The following is a 17089-nucleotide window of genomic DNA, read 5'->3' as shown; positions in this document are numbered from 1 at the left end:
TCCAATTTGTTTCTGTATTCTGTGTATAGAAAAACCCGACAGTTTTTTAAAACCTTTTTAAAGCATGTTTTTTCTATTCCGGGATTCTCTAATTAAACTAATCTAGAAGTTTATAAAGGATGCACTAGGAAATGTTTATGTCCAAGGTCAACCACTTAAAATTTCTATAAATTCCTCACATTCCTCTTAAAAATTTTCCAGGTGGAGGAAATTTAAGGTTTTTTTTGTTAGAAAATTTCTTTATTAGTGGTTATTAAGCACCAGCTTAATACTGTAGAAAATTTCAGATCACCCTTTGACAACTCATTCTCCTCCCCAAATTCTTGATAATCAACTTTTCAAATAAAGGCACGTTCTCTTCTCTCTTCTGCATGAAACTTGATGAAATAAAGGCGCAGAACTGTGTGCATCCAGCTGTAAAAAGCAGCCCTCGGCTGTGGAAACTGTGTCTGCCAGCTCTCCTTACTGTCCGGGTCCTGAAAGACTCTTGTTCGTGAATTGTCCCTTCACCAAGCAAACCCACCACTTGCTGGGTTTATCATTCTGAGGGTCAGAAACTGTGAGGGTCCAAGTCTCAGCCCAGTCTCTTGTCTCAGCCGGTGTGCATAGGCCCGCATCACTTCATCTTCCTGTCTGTTCGCAGGTTGCCATAGATTGCGTGAAGTGGAAAACTGGGCTCTCCAAGAGTGGGAAAATGAGTGCTTCCCAGTGTGTGCATTTCTTACTCTCCTTGGCTTTTGGAACTGCACTTCTGAAGTTTCTTTAGACACTCCGAAATGTGGAGCATTGTGTATATCAAGGTTCTATCAGCTTCATTCTTAACGTCATAGTTTTTGAAGAAGACATTGGCCTTAGCATAATAGATGGCTTCATCCACAACGTGTGTATCTTTTGTCGCTCTGGGGGCGGGTCCTGTGAACTGACGTGTGGCAGGCAACAGTGCCCTGTTTGCAGTGCATTGGGTGTCGGGCCCCGTGAGGGAAGAGTGGTAAGCCAGCATCTTTGCGGCCCCCGAGTTTCCTAAAGAAGGCTTTTAAATAGATTTAATTCTTCAAGTTATGCAGAAAATGACTAAATATTTTGTATTATAGTCAGTGATGTGCGGGTAAATGTTTAACAACGGCACACAAAGTCCTGATTCGTAGTGTCTGCCAGTGTTTGTGGTGTAAACATTCAAAGCCTAGCTGATTTCAAGACATTAACGGGAGCTCACTGAGCTGGAAACCGGGGAAGGATGCAGCCTGTGGGCACTCCCGTTCTAACTGCAGCTGGCCCAGACATACAGATGAATTAATGCTGTTTGTGCATATAATGTGTAATAACCTCAGGCACTTAGAATCTCTCTCTCTGCTTGATACCGAATACAGGTTTCAAAACAGATTTGTGCATGTGTGTGTGTGTGTGTGTGTGCCTTTTGCATCTAAATTTGCAACATCAATCTCATTCCTGATAGCAGTACATACTTAGTGTGGTAATAGTCTTACTGCACTGGAAGTTTTAGTTGGTTAAAATAATATCAGTTAACCATACACACTGATACATTTGTGCTTGAGAAATGTAAAAGAAATATGGTATGTATCATCACTTCAAATATTTCTAGCAGTACCTTGCTTCAGAATAACACATAAAATTCAATTTAAGTAAAAGTTAATTCTGGAATTTTTTCCCTTTAGATTATAGATACCTGAAACTTTTAAAATTCACAATTCATTAAATTTACTAAAATTCACAGTTTACTTTTAAACTGCTGTGAAAGGAGCCGGCATCCATGCAACGTGCCATAATGGTATGAACTCACTTATAGTCACTCCTGAAATTTTCTTGTTATTACTTTTGTACCTTGAGCAATAAAATAGTACTTTTGTATTACTAAAATTATATGGAGGTCTGTTAAAACTGATCTGAAAGATAGGCTTTCTCTTTATTTGTATGTCAGATGTAAACACCTTCTTAAATATTAGCCTTTAAGAGATCAAAGCATTTTTTTGGCTTGTATTTTTACTCAGCAGAACTGAATGCATTCTGGAGGGTCTTGCATATGTTAGGCGTTTGTTGTAGTGTCCGCAGCGTTGGGGTGAGGAAGGGTTTCCTGATAGTGAGAGACCCTTCCTTGTGCGCCAAAGTCACTGATTTTCACCTGCATTTTCATTTTCAATTTCAGATCTTAGAAGCATATTTTTAGAATGATAAAGCTGTTTAAGCTGAAGAGAACTATCTTATATTTATTCTTTGCACTGTTCTATCTCAAAATGATGTTATAATTTGATGGCAACCACTGAAATACTGTAAAACATTTTTTTAGTAAAAAATAAAACCAGGGACTGGTCATTTTTATTATCATTAAAGTGGCCTCTTGGATACTATATATATATGCATAGTACATAGTATATATAGTATATAATATATACTATATATATATACTTAGTATATAGTACTTAGTATAGTTATAGTCATACTATACTAAGTACTTAGTATACTAAGTACTTACACTTAGTATATACTACATATAGTATATACTATATAATATACTATATACTGTACTATACTATGGATCTATACTATACATGTAGTATATATAATATATACATATAGTATATACAAAGTATATGTAGTATATAGTATGATATATATATAGATATATATCCTAGGTTTGTCTTTAGGTGACTGTGTTTTTGACCCAAAACCCTTATTTTGTATCCTTCTATTAATATGATCAGCATTAAAGAAGCATTTGTTGCTAGTCCAGGCAAATCTTGTTTTATGTGCTTTGCTTTATTGCTCTTTGCAGATATTGAGTTTTAAAAAATTAAAGGTTTGTGGAAACCCAGATGAGTCTATTCATGCCATTTTTTTCAACAGCATTTGCTCACCCTCAAGTCTGCGCCACATTTTGGTTAAAGTCACAGGTCATTTTATCAGTCAGTGTGAGAAAGGATGACGCCCTGGGAAGGGTGGGGGAAGTGAAGGTAAAAGGAATAGATTCAAGCACATTTTGGAAATACCATCCAGACTTGCTGATAAACACTGGGAGTGAGAGGAAAAGATCTGAGAGTTTTCACTTAATCAACGGTGTATTGTTTTCTAAAATGGGGAAAAATATAAGAATGTGAGAGTATAGAGAAAAATAATTAATTACCTTGGATTGTGTGTGTTGTGATGCTTATTAGAGATTCAATAGCGATGTCAAATGAACATTAGAGTCAAGGGTTCAAGATGGAGAGGTCTGTAATGAAAATAGATGTTCGATAGTGATCAGCATGCCAAAGGTATTTAAAGCCACAAATCTGGAGATCAACTACAAAGAGAGTCTAGTGAATAAAAGTTGTAGAAGCAAGGTCTTAGATACCCCATCTTCAGTGGTAAGGGAGAAGATGAGAAGTAAGAAAAGGGAGTGGGAAAGTAGCCAGTGAAAGAAAAAGGAAAACCCAGGTGCCCAAAGAGGAAATGCAGCGAGAGGGAGGGGACGGCTGTCTGTTGAAAATCGCTGGCATGCCCAGGGAGGTGAAGCAACAGGGGTTACTGGATTTTGCAACTTGGAAATGTTTGTTACCCTTGATCAGCACGAACAGGACAGAAGCTCGACAGGAAGGGGTTCGGTGTTGAATTGGTGATCACAAGAGGGCACTTAACACAGACATGTCTTCTGTGGAAGGGAATGGGAGAGATGGGGACTGCAAGGGCTTTCGTGTGGAATCAAATGATGGCTTTTTAAAACATACTGATCAGTATTTCTGTAGACATACTGAACTCATCTTAATAGTAAAGAAAATGTTTATAGCCATATATTTTATAATCATATTACCATATACTATATATGGTTATAACATTTCAGAGAAAATGTAACATTAAATTATAGATGAACTATGTTGATTATATATTTCTAGCATAGGTGCTATTTTCTGACAATAAGTGAAAATGCAGAATCAATGAAATCCTGGGTTAATGTAATGTTCCCTTTCTATTTATTGGCAGTTGTTTTCATTACACTCCTGAGCATCTGCTAGACTGCTGTATATTTTTTCAAATGAATTACATAATTATTTACATCCTATCATTTCACTTCTATTTTGTGAAATAATGAGCTTAAGGCTGTGCTTTGCATGTTAATAGTGTGGGTAGAATTGATTTAGGTAACCCTTCTACATCATTGTAATGCACGGAAGACCACAGGGTTATTATCGCCTAATTGTTAACACAAAAACTTCTGAAGCCATCTAATTGGCTGGTGGTTCAGGGCTGCTCACTGGAACCTACTGCTATTGCTTTGCAGGTATTACTGAAGGTTGCATCAAAACTACAGAATAATATGCACATAACATTCTTCTGGGTTGCCGTAAACCAACAGGCTGCTGCTTACATGTGGGATTATTTGAACAGAACAGTTGCCTTGGCTTATGCAATCAGTTATACTCTGAAGTTTAAAAAAAAAGGTGAGATTGATGGATGGGGGATGGTTTGGCCAACTCAGAAGAGTCTGTTAGGTAAAAGCTTTCAAACATAAGCACAGGGAGATACGAATTTCAGGTTGTCAAAGGAGAAATAGGGAACCACGTTAGCTGTGGGACTAGTTTTATTAGAGAGAACTGCTCTGCAGCTGGTCCCCCGCCTCCCAGGACAGCTGCAGGCCCACTCACACTGCGGTGAGGTGACTGGGGCCCCCAGTGCTGTGCAGCGCGCCCCTGACATGAGCGTGACGGTCGTGTCTGGAGGAATTTGATCACAAACTCGAAAGAGAAGCCAAACCAAGAGAAATGATGCAGAACTTGGAGGGTGGGGTGTTAGAATTAAAAGAGTTTATAAAATAATGAATTGTTCCAGTGAAAGAGTTAATATGTACACATTACAGGATGTGTAGAATAAACAGTAGCATGAAGGAAATGTCCATTACACAGCGTTCACCTTGCAGCCCACAGTGTTGCTTCATCAAAGCCCCGCCTTGCTCTTTCCTCCTTGCTTCCATAGCTCTCCTCTCCTACCGGCTGTGCCACCGTGCATTGTTGGCACAGTTGTACAGGGGGGAGCTAATAATGAACTTAGCTATGTAGATACATAATCTGCATTTGCTGCCCATGAAAATCACATTGCCTGTTCAGTGATGGAATACACTTTAATGACCTAAAACAAACAATAACAATCTATCAATCCCCCAATTACTACTGATTTCTAAAATCTTGAGAAAATTCAATATAATTATCAACATATTTCTTAATATATTCATAAAAGACTGGCCTAGATTATTTTAAGATCAATCTCATTATTTCCTAAATATTAAGCAAGATTGAAAGTTTATGAAGAATATTCTTCATCTTGATTTTTTATAGCCCAAAGATCATTCTCCAACCACTTCAATTAAAATTATCTTAATAAAGTAATAAATACTAACATAAGAATGAATGAATAAAAATGAATAAATGGTAAGAAATGTTTTGTTACTTTATATTTTAATTTATTTTATCTGTAATGCTTATCTTGTTAAATTTATCATGTATATTTAGAATATGTATTTTTTTAAATATTTTGAAAACTTTTTTTTTAAATTGTACTTTTTTTAAAGATTTTATTTATTTATTTTTAAAGAGGGAAGGGAGAGAGATAGAGAGAGAGAGAGAGAAACATCAATGTGCGGTTGCTGGGGGTTATGGCCTGCAACCCAGGCATGTACCCTGGCTGGGATTCGAACCTGGGACACTTTGGTTCCCAGCCCAAGCTCAATCCACTGAGCTATACCAGCCAGGGCCCTATATTTTGAAAACTTTTAAAAGAATATATCACTGTGAGTGAAACAATACAATTAGTGCCTTAAACAGTATTTATTACCTATGTCCTTTCTATTAATTGGTTATGTTTGCTATTAAGCTCTTCTGTTTCTTGATAGTCATTTAAAATTATGTTCTAGTTGTGCCCTAGCTGGTGTAGCTCAGTGGATTGAGCGCAGTCTGCGAACCCAAGTGTCACAGGTTCGATTCCCAGTCAGGGCACATGCTTGGGTTGCAGGCCACGGCCCCCAGCAACCGCACATTGATGTTTCTCTCTCTCTCTCTTTCTCCCTCTCTTCCCTCTCTGAAAATAAATAAATAAAATCTTTAAAAAAATCAACGAGTTCAAAAACTGTTAAAAATAAAATAAAATAAAATAAAATAAAATAAAATAAAATAAAATAAAATAAAATTATGTTCTAGTTGTGAAAACTCTCCAGGCCAATTCCTCCGTCATTTTTAAACATGACTTTAAGTCAGGTCACTATTGGCCTCTAAAATATATTTACTTATCACCCTCATTGGTCTAAAAAATTTTTGACACCAAATTTCAGGGTAAGTCTTCTTAGTAGTGGAGCTGTATAGTTAGGCTTTCGGGAACTGGTGTGGGTTATACATGACTTCAGATCTACCTTACTCAAAATCTAAAACTGTGACTTAAATATGACAAAAGCCTGAAAAAAATGACTGATTTTCTTCTGGCATGCATTCAGTTAGTTCAAAAAATGAATACACAGAATTTATAAGAAAGAATTATCTTAAGATTCTCCTATGGGAAAATGGGCAATAAATCTGAAAAATAAGGATGATCCTTTAAATGCTCCAATTTATTACAACCCAAATTTAAAAATAAACTCCAAAACTTCTCATTTTACCTTTGTTCTGCATTTTTCATCACTGTGTGGTGAACAGGGATGAAGTTTGTGACACCTAACAAATAGGAATGTACCAAGCACAATGTCATAGTCATGTTTGAATTTTACATTTCATATGTTTTCATTCTCAGAAATGCCTGAAGGCTGAGTTTTTCAGTTTTGATTTTGGTTTTCTTTAATACCACTTTTCTTTTTCATTATCACTTCTAAATTCACTCCTTTATTTTATTTCCAATTATCTGTGACTACAAGTCTCCAGATTTCATGTGATATGAATGAGTTTGTGTGACTTTCGAATTTAAAGTTATAAAATCCTAAGTAAATAATTTAGTAAGTCAATAAGAATATAGGTTAATCACATACATTGATCTATTGCCTATATTATCAGCATTTAGATAACAAGCATTAAAAAAACAAAAATCTCTACTTATCTTATTTCTAGACTAGATATGATACTCTGATGATTATATTTATGCATCAACTTGACTGAGCTAAAGGAAGTCCAGATAGCTGATAAAACATTATTTCTGAGTTTATCAGGGTGTTTGGGGAAGAGACTATCATTCGAATTTCTGGACTCAGTAAAGAAGATCTGCCCTCACCAGTTTTGGTGGGCATCACCAGTCTGCTGAGGGCCCCAATGAAACAAAAAGGCAAAGGAAGGGCTAAGGTGTCCTCTTGAGCCGAGACTTCTCTCTCTCCCTGCCCTTGGGCATACAAGCAGCTGATTCTCAAGGTTTCAGAGTCCACCAGCAGTACCCCTCTCCTCTGATTTCCCTGACCATCTTAAGTTCTTGGAACTTTCACCTCAAACTGAATTGCCCCACCCGCTTTCCTGATTCTCCAGCTTGCAGACGCATATCACGGCCTATCGCGGTCTCCATAATTGCTTGGGCCAATTCCCATAATGAATCTCGTCTTATCTATGTGTCTTATTGTGTTTGTTTTTCTGGAGAATCCTGACTAATAGAGGTACCATTTGGCTTTTGAATTATATAAATGATACGATCAGACCAGCATAGATGCTCAGACCCGCAGTATGCTTGTGTCCAAGAAATGCATCTTACCAAATTCATAATATATACTAGGAAGTACAGGGTAGGATTTATGGGTAGTCCCCTCAGAGAGAAAGGTTTCCTGTTTGTTTCTCTTCATTGTTACCACATCTGGTAATAATTTCTTTTTATAACCATCTCGGTGATTCATTAAAATCCCTTATCTATTCTCAGTCCAGGTCATAATTGGGTTCTTTATTCATGTTTATAGCAGGTTGTCAGTGCTGCATTGAGTCTTGTTTAGGTGGTTCCAGATGGTTAATTCCTTTATTTCTGCAAAATGTTGTGACAAATCTGTGATATATGTATTTTTGGAGTTTGAGTTCTAAAATATGGAGGAAGAAACATTAGACCTTAGGAGGGTAATAGATCAACACACACACACACACACACACACACACACACAATACAACCCTAAAAAGAAGCTTCCAGAGACTCACACTGTGACTCAACACATTTATGCCGATAGGTCTGGGGCAGGGATTTGCATTTTCCACACATTTAAAGCCCATCTTCATGAAATTAGACTTTCTTAATTAAAATGGCAGATTTTGACACTAATACTTCCAGAATATTACTTTAAACTGAAGGAGTGTTCAATAAGTATTAGCATAGATAACCAGAACATTGTGTTCTAACAGAATTGTTAGCAGTCATTGAAGCCAACTTCTTTATTTTACTGGTAAGAGAAGTGGGCCCAGCTGGGTGAGGTCAATTGCTGAAAGCATCAGTATCGGATTGGCATTGCCTAAGCTCCTCAGCAACTCGTCAAGCACATATCAGCCAATCCGTATATATATTGTCACAAAAATTAATTATTATTATTTTAAAGATTTTATTTATTTATTTTAGAGAGGGAAGGGAGGGAGAGAGAGAGAGAGAGAGAGAGAGAGAGAGAGAGAGAGAGAGAGAGAGAGAGAGAGAGAGAATCAATGTGCGGTTGCTGGGGCTTATGGCCTGCAACCCAGGCATGTACCCTGGCTGGGAATCGAACCTGTGACACTTTGGTTCCCAGCCCACGCTCAATCCACTAAGCTACGCCAGCCAGGGCTTAAAATTAATTATTATGATTAATGAGTAGTCAGAAGAAAAGTTTGACAGATTAAAAAAGAGACCTATGTGTTAAAGGAGAAGAGACTCTTATTTGTCTCAGGCTTCTTCGGAGTATAACTCCTCAGAAGGAGGGTGGTGAACACAGTGAGTTGTCTTTCCAATTATACGGTACGATGGTCACGCTGTCAGAGGAGGGCCGGTTCCAGCCTTCAGGCGCAGACACTCAGTTAGTTCGTCTCACATATCCGTGGGATGGTTAAGAAATTCTGCTGGTTGAAACTAATTGCTTCACGTCTTAGTTTCAAGATATTCTATTTTTTTCTTTTTCTCTGTCTCTTAGACAACACAAAATGTGCTTACTCATTTTCTTCAACTTTGAGAATTTTCTTTTTCCTGAATGTTTTGTCTTTTAGACAAAACATGTTTTAGAATTCTTTAATTCAAAAGGAAGATTAAATGCAGCTAATGTGATTCATAAAAAAATACTGATTTCAATAAGAAAGCAGGAAGGGTAAAAATATTCAGGATAATGAAGTTCAAGTTGGACATAATGTCAGTGGTCAAGTGGTACTTAGTGGGTCCTTTCCGTGGATCTCATTTGTGCAGAAGCATTAGAGAAAAAAATAACTTTTTTATTTCTTTTACCCACATTCAATCAACATTTTGCCACATTGGCTTTTTCCTCTCTCTCACTTTCTTGCACACACATATACACTTTTTTCTTTTTTTTTTAAGATTTTATTTATTTATTTTAGAGAGGGAAGGGAGGAAGATAGAGAGAGAGAGAGAAACATCAATATGTGGTTGCTGGGGGTCATGGCCTGCAACCCAGGCATGTACCCTGACTGGGAATCGAACCTGCCACGCTTTGGTTCACAGCCTGTGCTCAATCCACTGAGCTACGCCAGCCAGGGCACATATACACTTTTTTTCTACACCATTTGAAAGTGAGTTGCAGACCTGATGTCCTCTAAATAGTTTAGTGTGTACTTTCTGTGAATATAGATATCTATGCCTTACATAGCACATTGCAATTTTCACAGGCTAATGAAGCATATTAGAATATAGTAGGTGAAAGATACATGAAAAATAAATGCAGAAAACAATCTTTAGATTTTCAACTAGTACAGGAAAATAATTCTGTTAAATATGTTCAAGAAACAAATTTTAACATTCTTAAATTAAGCTGCACTGATTAAATTGTTTGCATTAGTCATTTAACATCGAAACACTTTCTTTGTCCCTGAACTGTGCAGAAAATACTGACACATTTTTTTGTTATCACAGTGTTTCTTTTGAAAACTAAATATGTTATTATCAACTTATCATATCTATAATTATGACATCACTAAATATTATGGCTTCTAAAATAATTTAGATTATATTTTCTATTATACTGTTCTAATTTACGTTTGAATGATGAAAGTTCTAATGAAATGCTCTAGATTCTCTTGCGGTGGATTAATTCTAGATAAGCTTCCACGTATCTTGAATGCCACATCCTTAAGCATTTGCTAAATTTAAGTCACAGTGACCTATTGTGATATAGTCTATGTTCACTGCAGAAATTCAATACACTTCAGACTCAAAGCTTCCTGCTTGTAGACCCAATGCATGCTGAGCTGCATCTGGTCTGCTTCAAGGTTGTCTGAACCTTTGGGTGCCACTTAGTGAAGTGAAAATTATATTTTACCCCACTGTCTTTACTCCACTGTGCGCATCAAATAATTGTTATCAGCTCTTCTGAGGAAATCTTCTAGTTACTCTACAACTTGAAATTTAAAATATTTCAGCCCTGACTGGCATAGCTCAGTGGATTGAGCACGGGCTGTGAACCAGAGTGTCGCAGGTTCTATTCTCAGTCAGGGCACATGCCTGGGTTGCAGGCCACGGCCCCCAGCAACCACACATTGATGTTTCTCTCTCTCCCTCTTTTTCCCTCCCTTCCCTCTCTAAAAATAAATAAATAAATAAAATCTTAAAAAAAAAACAAAAAACTGCTTAAAAAAGAAATTTAATTTATTTCAGTGTTTTGGAAAGTGAAAAAGTATAACCATTTTCATCTTTTAGATATTTTTTGTGAAAAAGTAAACTAAAACGCATAAAATCAGCTTTAATCTACCAGATTAGTTCTTTACAATAAGGATTCAGAGTTCACTTTCTTCTTCCTCTACTCCCACCATCTTATAATTGCTTTAACTTTTTGCTGCCTGCCATCTCTCAATGATGCTGCTACGCACACCTGGCGATGCTTCTGTTTGTCCACGATGGGTCTCCTTAGCAGGGGAAGCCCATATGCAAGGGGGTCTGTCCCCTATTTTTATCTCACCCCCTTGCCCCATCGGGGCCGCGCTATTTTAACCTTGGCTGTAATGAGAGAGGCAGCAGTTTGGGAGAGAGTGATATTAAACTGATATTAAATTTATTAGAAGCTGATATTAAATTTCACCTGATTTCCTTTCTTGCTTTTATCCAATTTTTAGAGAAATCAAAGTAATTGGGTATGAAGCATTCTCTTTCTTTCTTGTATTGCTGCTTTAGATTTATGAACCTTCATTCACCACGTCACCGCTACAGCTTTGTATGGTGCGTGTTGCATCCTTTGCTCAGACTGAAAGGATGCACTGTAGTGGTGACAACATAAAGAAAGATTAGAAGTAATTTGATTTCTATCATCGTGTTTGTTCTAAGAAATGCTTGTGTTCCTTGGGAGGGCATGACTCTTTACGTGAGGAATGTGCACTCGGTCCCCGGATGGACGGAAGGAAGCAGGCAGAAGAGTGTGAATAGTCGATCATATGGCTGGGCTTGTCCCATCTGGATATAAAATGACATCATTAATCTTGATAGAAAACCCAAGAGCAGAAACAAAGGAATTTTGTTGTTTTCTTTTCAGGGTTGGGCATAGAGGGCAAATATGAGTCAAGATTACATTTGAAAACTTGCAAGAGGAAATGTGCGAGTTTTGGGGGGGGTCCAGTGAAAAGTTAGGGCACATTGAAAAGTCCATCATGTTCTTGGAAATAGTAGAAGTCATATGCATTTTTTTTAGTAAAAGGGGCTAAAAACAATTAAGTAAATATTTATGTTCCATAAAACTTTAAATGATATTTATAATAGATCATATGAAATCAAGTATGATATATCTAAGATGTTAAATTATTTCCAGTCATGACAATAATATGTTGATTCAAATTGAAACCACTTACATGAAAATTTTTCTAGAAAAAATAACTTTTTACTACATTGTTCTTCTATACATAACTCACAATGAATGTATCCTTAGTTTGAAATGACACATTTCCTCACTGAGAAAGTGGAATATGAAGCTTATCTTTTACTTGAACCTGTCTGTCTTATGAAATGAATATCACATGTTGCTGTTTCATAGTCATTTGATTGCAAACATATTTAGACAACTCAATGGAAATTTTAATAATGATACACTATTATTTAAATGTATTTTACAATGCCTCATTTAAAATGTGTACCAATAATTAATCAATGTTCTATTATGTTCTATAAAAGAAAAAACATATTAGACTTAATGCAGATACTTAGATTGAGTTGACGTATTCCACGTGACATGAAAAACTGAAACATTGAAAATGGATATGGTAATTCCAGAAAAGCAAAAATCAGACTTTGCCATATTTAATTGAATGTGCATGTTAAGAGATGTGTTTCCAGGCACACAAAATGCACTTCTTTTCATGAACATAGACTTGCCTGGCTTAATTTTCAAATTTCTTCACTATGTGTTTTTATCCCCATTACTCTAACTGTTAAAGGAAACATCTAATGTTCCTGATACTACCTATCTATCTATCCATCTATCTAGCTAGCTAATCTATCTATCTCAATTTATTACTTATTTTATACATTTAATTATATGCATAAGTTACATATTATGCAGATTGCATTTAGGCTGTCATGTATATAAGCTATGTAATGTCTAAATGATTCACTAGATTTATATTTTGGGGATGTCCTAAGATCATTTACAGTTAACACATTTTATCCAATACCTTCTCTTTTCCCCATTCATAACTATCTTCTTATCCTATCCTACCTTTTTTATTTACTAGATCCAGGAGAATAGATGTTGTTTCTTCTTTGCAGATGCACCATCTAGCTGTGATTTGGACATGCCTACCTCCTCTCCTTTGACACCGAGTCCTCCTTTCCGTGAGTGGCAACTCAGTAGGCAGGTACGCGTTAGCCGTACTCAGCAACTCAGTAGGCAGGTACGAGTTAGCCGTACTCAACAACCACGACTTCCTAAACCCACCACGCTCCTTCATGGATGCATTAAAACTTTCATTCCTGCTGTCGCTCCCAAAGTTCATGTAGTCAGTAACCACTCTCTAGATTAGAATCAACAAAACTTTTCTGTAAATGTGAGACAGTAAGTATTTCAGGCTTTTTAGGCACAGAATGTCTGTCATAATCACTCACCTCTGTCGGATCAAGGAGCCCGCTGTCCAACAAACAAGTGTGGCAGCGTGCCAATGAAACTTCCTCAGAGATATTGAACTGTTCCAATGGGCCATTTTTTTCTAAGCAATGATAAATAAAATTAGAGGTTGCTTTTCTACGTTTTGAAAAAGAGTTCTTCCTTTCCCCTCATCTTTCTGTCCTACTAGCTGTATGGGTTTTTACCATTATCCGCCCAGGTTTCTCACGTAAAGAACTGTTTATCTGCAATCCATTTTTCATACAATAAGCCCCTTGTGAGTTCCTTAGATGAGAGGTATCATACAATGGAACATTTACTGTTATTCTCATTAGTGTTTATTCCCATAATTGTCATGATCATTATTGCCATCATTCGTCTTTCTCCAACTGTCTTCCCCTTGCTCCCTAAGGCTTTCCTGCTGCACTTCTTTCCTTATTAGGAATTTGTTTTATTTGGTAGATTTATATTCATTATTTTCTCACTGATGTATTTCTCCCCACCAGTTTACTGGTGGGTGTGTGTGCATGCACACACACCTATGTATCAGAGTGTCCAACCATGCTTTAAAAATCAGCTGGTATCTATGTCTGTGTATAAAGTAATGGTCAGGACTTAAGGTCCATCGTGCTGCCAGTTACATCTCTGTATATGCATCTGCCATGTGAGGAATACTTTGGCTTTATTCTATCTGTTAAATAAACACTCCATCAAGGATTGAGTAACTGGTACAATGAACAACAGCCAAACTGGGACAAGCAGAGAACTATTTAAAATAAGAGTTCTCTTGGCTGGTGTAGTTCAGTGGATTGAGCGTGGGCTGCCAACCAAAGTGTCGCAGGTTCAATTCCCAGTCAGGGTACATGCCTGGGTTACAGGCCATGACCCCCAGCAACCGCACATTGATGTTTCTCTCTCTCTCTCCCTCCCTTCCCTCTCTAAAAATAAATAAATAAAATCTTTAAAAAAAATAAGAGTTCTGTGAATGATCAGCCCAGGTCTGTTTCATTCCTACCTTCCCAGGTGCTCTTAATGTTTGGAGGATGTAAGTTTGGTAGGAGCATCTAGGTTTTAGATACTAATGGGGAACGGATGCTGAAATGACATTAAGTCATAGCCAAGAAACTACATAATTTTAACAGGAAGCTACGGTCACTATTTTTTTACAAAGGTTTTCTTAAATAAAGTAAAATTTAGGTTCCGAGAAATATTTTAAAATAAAGACATTGTGTCTTTCTTTCTATTCCTCACAATGCTTAAGTTCTTCCTTAAGATAAGCAATGCAGAGGAAGAAACTGTTTCAGTTCCTCATGACTGTAGAGCACAAGGTGGAGACTCAGTCAGTGGAAACAAATATTGCACTTCGCAAAGTGTCTAAAGGGTTTCTGTTGAAGAGCTCAGTCCTTAGAACACAGACTCTTCCTCATTCGATGTTTTTCTTTACAGAACATTAGAAGATCACATGTTAGAGGGTTTTATAAAATCAGAAATGCCACCCACACAGCAAAAATCTTTACAATGCATAGGTAAGCACAGTTAAAAACCATGTACTTTCTACACCTTTTCATTTTTGTCGTTAGATTTTAGTGCTTAATAAAGTGCAATATCTAGTGTAATAACATGCATTATCTGAAAACATACAACACAAAATGAAAATAAAACAAAAGTAAATAAAATTGGGATTCCTCTATTTGGACTTTGTTAGTTACTATTACGATGTTCTCTAGCTTTTTCTTATTCATTTATTCACTTATCAAATACCAAACAAGGGTCTATGTCCTACGAAACATTGACCTGACAGTGAAGAAGGGTCTAGCTATGAATTAGATCGAGTCTCTGCTCTGAAAGAGTGTTTGGTGTTTTCCACAGTGCCTTGCACAGAATCCAGAAGAGCTGTCAGAACCATCCTGAGCCTATGAGGTGTGCAGGAACCACTGGATGACACCTTCTTTTCTCTACTGTCACTGTAGTAGCTCCTTTCATGTCTAACTTATATATTAAGATCCTTATTAATATTTCATTTGAAATAAGGATAATGACTAAAAATTCTGCTAGAATATATAGGTGGGCCTGAGATTTACCTTAATCCCACTGTAATTGGGCAACTCATTACACCTGCATTATTATTTCATTCTTCTACCTAGTAAAATTATTCATTTTTTCCTTCTAAATGGCTAAAGATGATAGTGGGTGATTGTAAAATTGAGAATGTGGTGCTAATCTCCAGTAACGTTTTTCTGTTTTACTGGATCGACTAAAACCACCTTCTAGATTAATAAACAATGGCTTCCTTACTATATAGACTTACTTTGGTCTAGAACTAAGTATACTATGTTTAAAACCAAACACATTCTATGATGCAGTAACTTAGCAAGGGCTTCATTATACAGCTGCAGGGCATTTCCAAGAGGGTAAGACACTGTCTGGAATTTGTACAATGTCACTTCTGCCATATCCCATCATTCTACTGCACAGAGTAAATCAAAGCCAGCCCAGATTCGTGAGCAGGAAAAAATGTTTCAATGTACTGACAGGAGGGGCTTAAAAGTATTGTAAAGGAAGGCTAAGAGGATTGTTGGAAGAAAACACCATATGATAAGATTTATATACAATTCTGAAATTTTATATTGTTACCCACAGGAATTTTTAAAATTTAGTATCTGAAAGAACTTACATTCTCAAAGTATTTCTTTTCTATTGTATTTCTCTGTAAAACTTTCAGATAAATTTGAGCTTAATAAAATTCTATTATGAAAGAGAGATTATCATTTTTTTCTGTTAAAACAAATACTTATTGAGTTTGTGTAAGCCAGAAATTTTGTTATATGCTGAATAAAATTATGAAATGCAGTTCTAACCATGAGAAGCTTGTCATTCAGAAAAAAGTTCCAGTAAATGAATATATAAGTATGTTCATTTGAATTACATTTCTCTGGCATTATATACAACTTTATTAAGCTATATCACAAGTAAGCCTTATAACTTTTTTATATTTAATGGGGTTTCCTTATGAATATGAATATTACACATAAGAGTTGGTCAATAATTGGTGAAGACGAGGATGATGTAATTACTGGCGTCTTATCTTTTCCAAGATTAAAAGCCTCTTTTAAATATTTATCATTTATTTTTTTACTTGGATTTTACTTTTTCACAGGCTTTTATGGGCAGAATTTTGACCATTTCTAAGCAAGGAAATTAGGTGATTGATCTTCCCTAATGATTGATCCCCTGACTTCCTTCTTGTAATTTCTCTTGCCATATTACTTAGCTTTTGTCGTGCCATAAAATGCACTTATTTACTGAGGCTTTCAGAAAATTATAATTTACATCACACACATAGCAGTTTAATGTGCAACTGGTGCTTTACTGGAGCAACGTTCTTCCCTGTGGACTATGTGGAGGGGTAACACGCCAGCGCTGTCTGCTCATCTGCCTTCCGTTTGTGGGGGTCTCCGCCCAAGACAGTGCGCACGTGTCTAGGGAGGGACAAAAGGTGGAGTTTACTCAGTCTCAGAGCAGTAGAACTAAATTACATTTCAGGCTTCCAGTTATGAGTCTGTGTAGTCCTCATCTCTATAGCTTATGAGAAAATAAAATGTTTTATAAATATGAATATGTTATAGAAGAGAAGTTTGCTCTTTCAAAAAATTCAAAATGTAATCACTTTCATGAAAAAATTTATCTTATTCTATATCCCTATCATAAGAAGGTTACTAAATATATTTCAACCTTTCTGAAAACTCTGGGAGAGTACCACAGGATCAGCTGCTGTTGTCTGAAACGACCTAGGGGTGTCGTTTTCCAGGGCTGGGGGAAGGCTGAGTCATGGGAACTTGTCAGAAACTCTGACACCTGGGCCTGGTACCAGAGGTGAACTCCGGAGTGCTTAGT

At 36.6% G+C, this 17089-nt stretch overlaps 1 protein-coding gene and 1 pseudogene across 1 annotated transcript in view; one reads left to right on the top strand and one right to left on the bottom strand.

The window, feature by feature from the left end:
• SGCZ (sarcoglycan zeta) overlaps nt 1-17089 on the top strand; it is a 675263-nt gene that overhangs the window by 319608 nt on the left and 338566 nt on the right. The window lies entirely within an intron of this gene.
• Nucleotides 219-1290, bottom strand: LOC114508957 (annotated as a pseudogene).

Source organism: Phyllostomus discolor, chromosome 11 (assembly GCF_004126475.2).
Source record: "Phyllostomus discolor isolate MPI-MPIP mPhyDis1 chromosome 11, mPhyDis1.pri.v3, whole genome shotgun sequence".
Taxonomy (NCBI): Eukaryota; Metazoa; Chordata; class Mammalia; order Chiroptera; family Phyllostomidae; genus Phyllostomus; species Phyllostomus discolor.
Note: the sequence above shows the minus strand (reverse complement) of the source record. Positions and strands in the feature narration are given on the sequence as shown.